This window comes from Carlito syrichta, unplaced genomic scaffold, assembly GCF_000164805.1.
Source record: "Carlito syrichta isolate Samal-C Ts95f unplaced genomic scaffold, Tarsius_syrichta-2.0.1 Scaffold311220, whole genome shotgun sequence".
Classification (NCBI taxonomy): Eukaryota; Metazoa; Chordata; class Mammalia; order Primates; family Tarsiidae; genus Carlito; species Carlito syrichta.
The window spans coordinates 836,152-847,525 of record NW_007255316.1 but is presented as its reverse complement, the minus strand read 5'-3'; the positions used below and the strand labels follow the sequence as shown (position 1 = coordinate 847,525).

The following is an 11,374-nucleotide window of genomic DNA, read 5'->3' as shown; positions in this document are numbered from 1 at the left end:
AAAAAAAAAAAAAAAAAAAAAAGGTTTAGGTGTTGGAAACGTAATTGTCATTGTAACAGTATTAAAGGTGGGGTCATTAAGAGGTGCCTGAATTAATGCTATTATTTTGGGAGCAGTTAGCTATGCAGGAGTTCGGCTCTGTTTTGCTCTATCTCATGCATTCACCTGCCCTTGTTCCCTTTTATCCTACTGTTCCTCTTCCACAGAATGATGAAGCTTGAAGATCCTTGCAAGATGTTGATACTATGTTCTGGGACTTTCTGACTTTCAGAACTGTTCAAATAAACTTCTATTATTTGTAAATTATCCAGTCTCAGGTATTATGCTATAGCTATAGAAAATGGATTCATCAACAAGGGTACCTGCATAATGAACATTTGCATACCTAACCCTGAATTGCACCTAACATCTTTAAAATTAAAAAAAATTAAAAGTTAAAAAAAAAAAAGAAAATGGATTAAGACAACAATGTAAGATTTAAAATTATGGTGATGAGAGTGATGATGATAATATTTATTATGACAATAGCTTCACATATTAAATCCTTAATATGTCCTTAATACTTGCTTAACTAGTATTTATTCCATTAATCTTTGAAACAATTATGATAAAACATCTAAGTTGTGATAATAACGTCGATTTTACAGAAGGGGAAAATGAGGCATGGTGATCTTTTATTGTTTAATGTAGAGAAAACAATAAATTTGAAGATTAAAAAACCTGGGATGAAGTCAAGTTCTGGATTCTAGAGCAATCATTTGATAGTGTATTAGACTAAATGATGAAGTGCTTTCTAAAATGCCAAATAAACAATGACATAAAAAGAAAATGCCAGTGTCAATCTGCAATATAAGCTTATACTAACAGCTAAGGTTAATTAAGAAGAAGTCCATTCTGCTTAATCCAAGTAGGTTAAACATAATAAAAACTAGATCAATTACTAGGTATCTGTCAAGAACATAAATCTATATAGTAGCAATTGAATATCTGGCAATGATGTCAAAAAGTTCAGATCACCAAACATGACAAAGACTAATGATCAGTTTCAAGTGTAAATCATACATAACTGAAGGGGTGAAAAATTATTTTGTATGATTATTCATATGTCTATTGAGCTAGACCTTTCAAAATCAAATTCAAAGCATATTTCTCCATCTGCTGTATTATATTTATTTTTAAGCCATAACCAAGTTTAAAGAATGAGCATAAAAATATCTATCTTCATAGAAAGTCCTCAATAAATTATGACTAATCTTAAAAATATGAAAAATAATAATTTTGGTATCAAAAATAACAAGTTATAAATATCTGTTTAAAAGTTTATGAATGTTTACATTTAATACAATGTATACAAGCTTATCATCCCATTTAAAAATATTCTCAAGTATTTGCAAAATATAAAAGACATTTTAGTATACACTGTGTGCTAAATATTTTACAAGAATTGTACATGCATTATCTCATTTTACATTTACAGTAATCCTATTAAGTACTGGTATAATTTCCCCATATAATGTACTATGAAAATAACAATGACAGATTACATAATTTGCCACAGTTAGTGATTAGCAGAGCTGAAATTTGCTACCAGAATCTAAGCTTTTACCTACAAGAAAGAAGTCACACTCTCTGACAAGTTCATTTTACCAGTTCTCCAAAATTGTTTACATGCTTTAATTACACCAAACTATATAAGACTTTTATTGCTCAGTCATTCATTTACAGAGTCAAAAATATTAAGCCAAGCTCTGTGTTGAGTATTAAGTCCTATACAAAGTGTCATGCTCATTATTCTTCAGAACATCCCACATTATTCCACTTTCACACTATTTTTATTCCATGTCTTTTGCCTGAAATGTCTCCAGCAACCTAACATCATTTTAAGGCCCATGCATATGACCTACTTCACATGTTATTTTACTTGGAGTTTAAATCCTTCTTTGAATACTGGTAGTCCTTATTGTAACTACTATTTATTTTGCAATCAAAATAAACTATCTTTATTATTTATATTTTTATGGTATTACATTACATGCCCTTGGAGCAGGGTTGCCTAAAAGTTCCAGCCCTGGCAATCTTCCTTCCCAACAGAAAGCACTCCAAAAATGTATACCAATGATGGGGCAATGATAGAAAAGTTTATTTAATCATTTTTTTCATTGACAAAAAGTATAAAGGCAAGATAAAAAATGAAAAACATCTACTTAAAAGCATTTAAATGGAACAACAAGACAGTAAGAAAATATTAGGTTAAAATCTAAGTTAAACCAGAAAACCATGGAGGTAACCAGGGTTAAATAATACAATAACTGAATTAAAAACTTCAACAGTAGATTTGATCAAGCAGAAGAAATACTCAGTTCAAAGACAAGACATTCAAAATTATCCAAGCAGAGAATCAAAAGAAAATAGGGGAAAAAAGAATGAATAAAGTCTATGGGAATTGTAGGAAATCATCAATCAACTAACGCTCTAAATATGCTAGAAAGCATATATAAGAAAAAAGTGATTGAAATTTCTCAAATCTTGGAAAAGATGACAACATTCAGGTACAGGGGTTACTGATAAAATTTACTCCAAAAAGGAGTTCACCACATCACATCATGGTCAATTTATCAAAAATCATAGACAAAGATAGAATACAGAAACAGCAAGCATCATAAAACATTCATGGGAGTCTCAATATGGCTTTCAGTAAATTTTTCAACAGAAACCCTAAAGGCCAGAGAAAGTGGGTCAGTATTCAAAGTGCTGAATAAAGAAAAATAATAATAAACTGCTAATAAACTTTACTCAGCAAAGATGTCCTTTAGATATGAGAAATTAATACTCTCCTAGACAAAGAAAATCTAAAGGAATTCATAATCACTAGGCCTTCTTTACAAAAATTGCTATATGGAGATCTTTTAAGGTAAAATAAAAGACTGCTAACTAATAACAAAGAGCATACGACAATAAAAAACTCAGTGACAAGTAATACATAGGATGAGGTGTAATGCAATTTTATTCCTACTAGGAGGATAAAAAGACAAAACTACTAAAGAACAACTATAGCTACAGCAAATTGCAAAGGCATAAAAATTATAAAAACAAATGTAAATTTTTACATAAAAATCATAAAGAATATGGAGAAGAAAATAAAAATGTAGTTTTGGGATGTGAATAAAGGCAGTGTTTTCATCAGCTTAAAGTGTCCCATTTTAAGTATAAGGTATTTTATGGAAGGCTCATGGTAACCACAAAGCCAAAAATTTATAGCGGCACAAAATATATATTTTTTAAATTTACAGCACACCACATCAGAAAACCATTAAACAACAAAGAAAGACAGCAAGGAAAAAAAAAAGAAACAATCAAAAAACACTCAAGAAGCACTCAAAAAACAATCAGAAAACAAAGTAAAAATAATAGTAGCAAGTCCTTGACTATAGTTATTATCTTAAATGTAAATAGATTAAATTCTCCCATAAAAAGTCATAAATTGTATGAATAATTTTTTAAAAAATCCAATCATATTCTGCCTATAAGAGACTAAGTAGGGACACAAATAAATTAAAAGTGAAAAGATGAAAAAATATTTCATGCAAACTGAAACCAAAAAAGATAAAAAACAGCTATAGTTATAGCAATCAAGATAGACTTTAAGTCAAAAAATATAAAAAGAAGCAATGAAAGTAATTACATAATGATATGAGTTAATTCACCAAGAGGACATTACAATTTTAATTAAATATGTACCCCAAATCAGAGCACCAAAATAAATAAAGCAATTATTAAATGATCTGAAGAGAGAGATAGACTGCAATACCATGCAAGTAGGGAACCTCAATACCCCACTTTCAACAATGAACAGTTCATCTAGACCGAAATCAATAAAGAAACAGATTTGAATTACACTTTCGACCAAATAGACCTAACAGATATATCAGAACACTTCGTCCAACAGCAGTAGAATACATATTCTTCTCAAGTGCACAAGGAAACATTCTCCATGATAGATCATATGTTGGGTTACAAAACAAATATGAACACATTTATGAATATAGGAATAATATCAAGTAAATTTTAAGAATAGAATGACATGAAACTAAAAATCAATAACAGAATAAATCTTGGCAAGTACAAAAATATGTGGAAATTAAACAACATGCTCATAAACAACCAGTGGAACAACCAAGGAAACATACATTGAGACAAACAAAAATGGAAATATGACATATCAAAACATATGGGATATAGCAAAAGAAGTCCTGAGAGAAAAAATTATTGCCATAAACACCTACATCAAAAAATAAGAAAGATAGCAAATAAATGAAATAATATTATACCTCAAGGAGATAAGCAAACAGGAACAAATAAGACCAAAGCTAACAGAAGGAAGACAGTAACAAAGCTCAGGACAGACATAAATGATATAGAGATGAAAGAAACAATAGAAAAGATGAACAAAACTAAGAGTTGGTTGGTTTTCTGAAAAGATAGAATTGGCAAACCTTTAGCTAGAGTAACTTGGAAAAAAAAAAGAGAAACTACTCAAATAAGATCATAAATTAAAAAGGAAACATTTCAACTAATGCCATCAAAATACTAAGGATCATAAGAAACTACTATGAATAATTATATGCCAACAAATTTAACAACCTAGAAGTAATAGATGTATTTCTTGACACAAAAAACCTACCAAGATTGATTCATGAGAAACAGAAAATCTGAACAGACTAATAAGTAAGGAGATTGAATCAATAATTAAAAGTTTCCTATCAAAGAAAATCCTGGGACCAAATGGCTTTGCTTTTAATTTCTACCAAATATTTAAATAGCTGCTACTAACTTTTCTAAAAATCTTTCAAAAAATCAAAGTAAAAGGAACAATTCCAAACTTACTTTATGAAGCTAGCATTACCCTGATATCAAAGCTACACAAGGACACTACAAGCAAGAAAAATATAAGCCGCCGGGCTTGGTGGTTCATCCTGTAATTCCAGTACATTGGGAGGCTGAGGCAAGTGGATTGCCTGAGCCCGCGGGTTCCAGACCAGCTGGAGTAACTTGGCAAGACCTTGTCTCTACAACAAATAAAGAATTAGCTGGGCATGGTATCACGTGCCTGTAGTTCCAGCTGCTTGGAAGGTTGAGGGAGTGGCAGGATCATTGGAGCCCAGCAGGTCAACACTGGGGTGGCTGTGAGTGTGTCACTGCATTCCAGCCTGGGCAACAGAGTTAGACTAACCTAAAAAAAAAAGAAAAAAAGAAAAGTATAAGCCAATATCCCTGATGAACAAAGATGAAAAATTTGTAAGCAATTTTTAACAAGTCAAATTCAAGAATGTGTTAAAAATTTTATTCACCATGACCAAGTGAAATTTATTCCTGGGATGCAAAAATCAATATATGCAAATCAATATGTGTAACACCACATTAACAAAGTGAAAGGTACAATTCATATAGTCATCTCAACAGATGCAAAAAAAAAAAGCATTTAACAGAATTCAACACCCTTTGTGTTTTTCCAGGTACACTGAGATACCACTTAACTCCAATTAGGATGACCATCATCCATAACTCAAAAAACAACAGATACTGGAGAGGATGCAAGGAAAGGGGAACACTTCTACACTGTTGGTGGGAGTGTAAGCTAGTACAACCTCTGTGGAAAACAGTGTGGCAATTCCTAAAAGTTCTAAAAATCGATCTTCCATATGACCCTGCAATTAATATACTTTTATAATTTAAAAAAAAACAGCTCTCAAAAGAGATTAGGTATAGGCCAGGCACAGACAGAGTGGCTCATGCTTGTAATCCCAGCACTTTTGGAAGTGGAGGTAAGAGGATTGCCTGAACCCAGGGTTCAAGACCAGCCAGGGTAACTTGGGGAGAACTCGTCTATACAATAAATCAAAAAAATTAGCTGGGCATGGTAGCACGCTCCTGTATTTCCAGCTACTTGGATGACTGAGGTAGAAGGATTGCTGAGCCCAGCAGATAAAGCCTGTCTTGGTCATTAGTGTGCCACTGCACTTCAGCCTGGGCAACAGAGTAGATTCTGACCAAAAAAAATTAAGCATAGAGGAAATGTAATGCAACACAATAAAGACCATATATGTGAAACTCACAGCTTACCTCATTCTCAACATTAAATAGCTGAAAGTAATTCCTCTAAGATCAGGGACAAAACAAAAATACACACTCTCACCATACTTTTTCAGCATAGTACTAGAAGCCCTAGCCAGAGCAATTAGGAAAGAGAAAGGGAAAAAGGCATCCTAGTAGGAAAGGAAGAAGTTAATTTCTCTCTATTTGCTGACAACATAATCTTATAGAGAGAAAACTCTAAAACTCCATCCAAAATGTGTTGGAACTCATAAACAAATTCAGTAAACTTGTAGGATACAAAACCAATGTATAGAAATTAGTAGTGTTTCTATAACAAACTATCCAAAAAGCAATTTTTGAAGACTTCCATTTACAATCACAACAATTAAATACTTGGCTGCAATTGAACCAAGGAAGTAAAAGACCTATATATTGGAAACTATGAAAAACTGTTGAAAGAAACTGAATAGAACACAAATAAATGGAAAGATATTCCATATTCATGGATTGGAAAAATAAATATTGTGAAAATGTCCATAGTACCCAAAACAATCTACAAATTTAATGCAATATTTATCAAAATTCCCATATCATTTTGCAAAGTAATGGAAAAACAATCCTTAAATATGTGTGAATCCACAGATCTCAGAGTCAAAATAATCCTGAGCAAAAAGAAAAAAGCTGGAGGCATCACATTCCCTGATTTTAAAATATATTATAAAGTGATTGTAATTGAAACAGCATGGTACTGTCATAAAAAAAAAAAAAAAAAGATGCACCATTAGGTGTAGTGGCTCACACACATAATCTCAGCACTTTGTGAGGCCAAAGTGAGAAGATTACCTGAGCCTAGGAGTTCAAGACCAATCAGGGAAACATGGTGATACCTCATCACTAATTTTTTTTTTTTTAATTGCCCAGTATGGTGGTGTTCATCGTAGTCCCAGCTATTTAGTAGGCTGAGTCAGAATGATTGTGCCACTGCCCTCCAGCCTGGGAGACAGAGTGAGACTCCATCTCAAAAAAAAAATTTTTTTTAAAAGAGGCACCAATCAATGGAAGAGATTAGAAAACACACATTTACAATTAACTGATTTTTTATAATTGTTCTAAGAGCACACAGTGGGGAAAGGACAGTCTCTTCAATAAAATGTGTTAGGAGAACTGAAAACATACAGAAGAACAAAATTGGACCCTTCTATTATACCACAGGTGCCCACCCTTTTGGCTTCCCTGAACTGCATTGGGTAATCTTTTGGCTTCCCTGGGCTTCCCTGAGTAAAGAGAAACTGTCTTGGGCCACACATCAATTATATAATATAGTTAGTGTGTATATATTATATGACTTCTTTTTTTTATATATTTTTATTACAAAGCTTAGAAAAAATGAGAATATAAAGCTAGTAGGAAATTTGACCTTGTTTTTGTAAAATGAATCTCTCAATGTCTGGTTCCATGAAAGTGGTCACAATTCATAGTGAATTCTCAAGTTGCTTATCAGAAATGTTTGTTCGTTTGCTTCATAACTGAAAACAGCTACTCACAAGAGTATGTGCTGCCAAAAAGCAATGCCATGAATAAGGCATGATTGTGAGTTTCAGAAATAGAACTATGCCTGGGGTCATGAAGAAAATAAATGCTAAAAAACACATGACCACCAGTAACTAAAACCATGGAAGCAAAACCACAGATAAGGAAATACTACTGTAATAAGAGGTATAAATGATAAGCCAATACTCAAGCTAAAGTGAAATTGCAATAAAAATTCAAAAGTAGGCAGGAAAGGAAAAATAGAAGAAAAAACAGGTAGAGCAAATAGAAAACAATTAGCAACTTGGGAAAATTTTAATGACACAAATGTATAGTTACATTAAGGGTAAATGGCCAAACATATGAATTAAAATACAAAGATAGTCAAGTTGAATAATAAAACAAGAGCCAAATATATGCTGTATATAAGAAACTTTCTTTACATACAAAAACATGTAAAGGAAATGATAGGAAAAAACATACCATGCAAACTCAACTCCAAAGAAACTTGGAGTGGCTATATTAATATCAAGTAGTCTTCAACACAAGAAATATTACCTGAGATGAAAAAATTACATGAGAAAGGTTCACAAAGATGATATAAAAATCCTAAATATGTATGTACCTAACAAAACAATTTCAAAATACGTGAAGCATAAAAGAAAAAAATTATAGACCCACAAGTATTGATGAAAAAGTCAACACAACTCTCAGTAATTAATAGAACAAGATAGAAAATCATAAAGGATCTAGCAGATCTCAATATCAACCAATATCAACTGACTTAATCCAACAGCAGCAGATTAAACATTCTTTCTCAAGTGGACGTGAGACATTCAGCAAGATAGACAATAGCATGTGTCATAAAACAAACCTCTATGACTTAAAAAGAACTGATACTGAACAGGCACAGTGGCTCATGTCTGTAATCCCAGCATTTTGGGAGACTGAAACAGGGGTATTGCTTGAGCCCAGGAATTCTAGACCAGTCTGGGCAACATAGCAAGACATCATTTTGACTAAAAATCAAAAAATTAGCCAGGCACAGTGGTATTCACCTGCAGTCCCAGTCACTTGGGAGGCTGTGGTGGAAGGATAGGCTGAATCCAGGCAGTGGAAGCAGCAGCGAGCCATGATTGTGCCACCAGACTTCAGCCTGGTGACAGAGTGAGACTTCAACTCAAGAGAAACAAACAAAAAAATAATTGATATGCAAAAATTCTTCTCTGACTACAATAAAATCAAATTTTACATTAATAACAAAGATACCTGTAAAACTACAAAATATTTGGAGATTAAATAATATACTTCTAAATATCTCATAGGCTAAAGAGCAAATTGAAAAGAAAATAAGAACATATTTAACTTGAATGAAAATTTAAACACAATGTACCAAAATGTATAAGAAGGTACTAAAGAAATGTTTGAAGTGAAATGTATGATGCAAAATGCTTCCATTAGAAAAAAGAAAGTCTTCAATCAAGTATCTAAGAAAAGTCACCTGTTCAGTTTTCATCAGAGTAAATTATCCTTAAGGAAGACACGTATGTCTAAAAGATAGATTTTCCAAAACACATACATGTCCATTTTGAAGTCAGACATTATAATCAATTAAGAGGCATCCCTAGAACATCTGGTGACCAGTCAGACATCCAATTTAAGAATTATCACTTAATAGAAATAGGTAATATTTCTAAAGCATGTCTAATACTGAGAAGCATAGAGGAATTAAAGCATAAACCAGGCATGGTGTCTGCATTAGTGACCATGTATAGCAATGAAGAAGATATTGATAGTGCCATTGAGGTCTTCACACAAGCTATCCAGTGGTATCAGAACCATCAACCCAAATCTCCTGCTCATTTGTCTTTGATAAGAGAAGTTGCAAACTTCAAACTCAAATATGGGCGGAAGAAGGAGGCTATTAGTGACCTAGAACAGCTATGGAAATAAAATCCAAAAGATATTCATACCTTGGCGCAGCTTATTTCTACTTACTCACTTGTAGATCCAGAGAAAGCCAAAGCTCTTAGTAAACACTTGCCCTCGTCGGATAGTACGTCTCTAAAAGTAGATGTTGAGGCTCTTGAAAGTTCTCCTGGTGCTACATATATTCGGAAGAAGGGTGGAAAAGTCACTGGAGATAGCCAACCAAAGGAGCAAGGGCAGGGAGATTTGAAAAAGAAGAAAAAGAAGGGAAAACTGCCTAAGAAGTATCACCCCAAAGTTACCCCAGATCTAGAAAGATGGCTACCAATGTGAGAACGTTCTTACTACCGCGGAAGAAAGAAGGGTAAAAAGAAGGATCAGATTGGAAAAGGGACACAGAGCGCAACTGCCGTTGCTCCATCAGAACTGGATGCCAGTAAAACTGTGAGCAGCCCACCCACCTCCCCAAGACCTGGCAGTGCAGTAACAGTATCTGCCTCTACAAGTAACATCATACCCCCAAGACACCAAAAACCTGCAGGGGCTCCAGCAACAAAAAAGAAACAGCAACAGAAAAAGAAGAAAGGTGGAAAAGGTGGCTGGTGATTAGAACATTCTTGTTGCGGGCTGTTTTTAAACTATCTCAGTGACGCTGGGAGTATAATAAGGGTAACACAGCAAGAAGCACACACACACAAAAATAATTATCACTTTAAACATTAAATGCAACTTTCTTCTTTTGAAAGTAAAAAAGTCTGCTTTAGAACTATAATTTTGCCATTCAAAGAAAAGTTGGCTTTGATTTTACATATTTTTCTTATAGATGAAGATGAAAACATAACAAAAAAGCATAATTAATGTATGTATCATAAAATCTTAAGTTGTGGTTATAAATAATGCATCTTGAACTTAGAGTGACAAAGCATCAGGGATTCGTCAAGGCTAAAGAGAGTCAGAGACATTGGGACTTTCAATACTAAAACTGGAAAATTCTAGGCATACCTCTCTAATGAGTCATAGAGATCTATTTTAGTTTAACAATTTTAAAAATAAATTAATAATAAGTCTTAAAAAATAAAATATTTCATTGTTTACCTTGGAACGCATTAACTTGATTTTTTACTGATTTTCATGAGACCTAAACTAATAACTATGTTGATAAATCCACAGGCTACATCTTCATGGTCTCAGTCCTGGGCCATTGAACTTCCTAGATTGACTCTGTGCATGTTTTGGGTTTGTTATCTTCTTTTCTTTCTTTTTCACCTTTAGATTTTTTATTTTAAAATTGTGGGGTACAATTCAGGGTTAAGTATACAAATATTCATTGTGCAGGTACCCTTGTTTATGAGGTGTGCTCCCTTTCCCCAGGCAGTTTGCCACTACTAACAATCCCACCTCCCCACCACTGCCCCAAGCCCCCGCTGTTTCCCACTACTGTCAATCCTTTTCTTACAGTATTACAAAAGTTGTTCAAGGTCCACTGGTGAATGAGAACATGTGATACTCAGTTCTTTGTTTCTGTGAAGTTTCACTCATTATTATAGACTCTAAGTTCATTCAGGTTGCTGCAAAGTTCATAATTTTGTTCTTTATGGCTGCATGATATTCCATTGTGTATACTGTGCCACATTTTAAAAAATATGGTCCCCTTTTGAGGGACAGACGGTTGGTTCCATGTTCTTGCTGTTGTGAACAATGCTGCAATAAACATACATGTGCAGGTATCTTTTTTATAGAGTGATTTGAGTTCTATCGAGTATATTCCCAGTAGAGGGATTACAGGGTCATATTAAAGGTCAATTTTTCGAACTTTTAGGAA

The 11,374-nt window shown here is 33.4% G+C and overlaps 1 pseudogene across 1 annotated transcript in view; it reads left to right on the top strand.

The window, feature by feature from the left end:
- Nucleotides 1–10,240, top strand: part of LOC103271097 — a 27,228-nt pseudogene extending 16,988 nt beyond the window's left edge. Inside the window, exon 2 of the transcript XR_002482570.1 lies at nucleotides 9,218–10,240. The product of XR_002482570.1 is annotated as a signal recognition particle subunit SRP72 pseudogene (transcript). The remainder of the gene's footprint in view (nucleotides 1–9,217) is intronic.
- The last annotated feature ends 1,134 nt before the right edge of the window (nucleotides 10,241–11,374 follow it).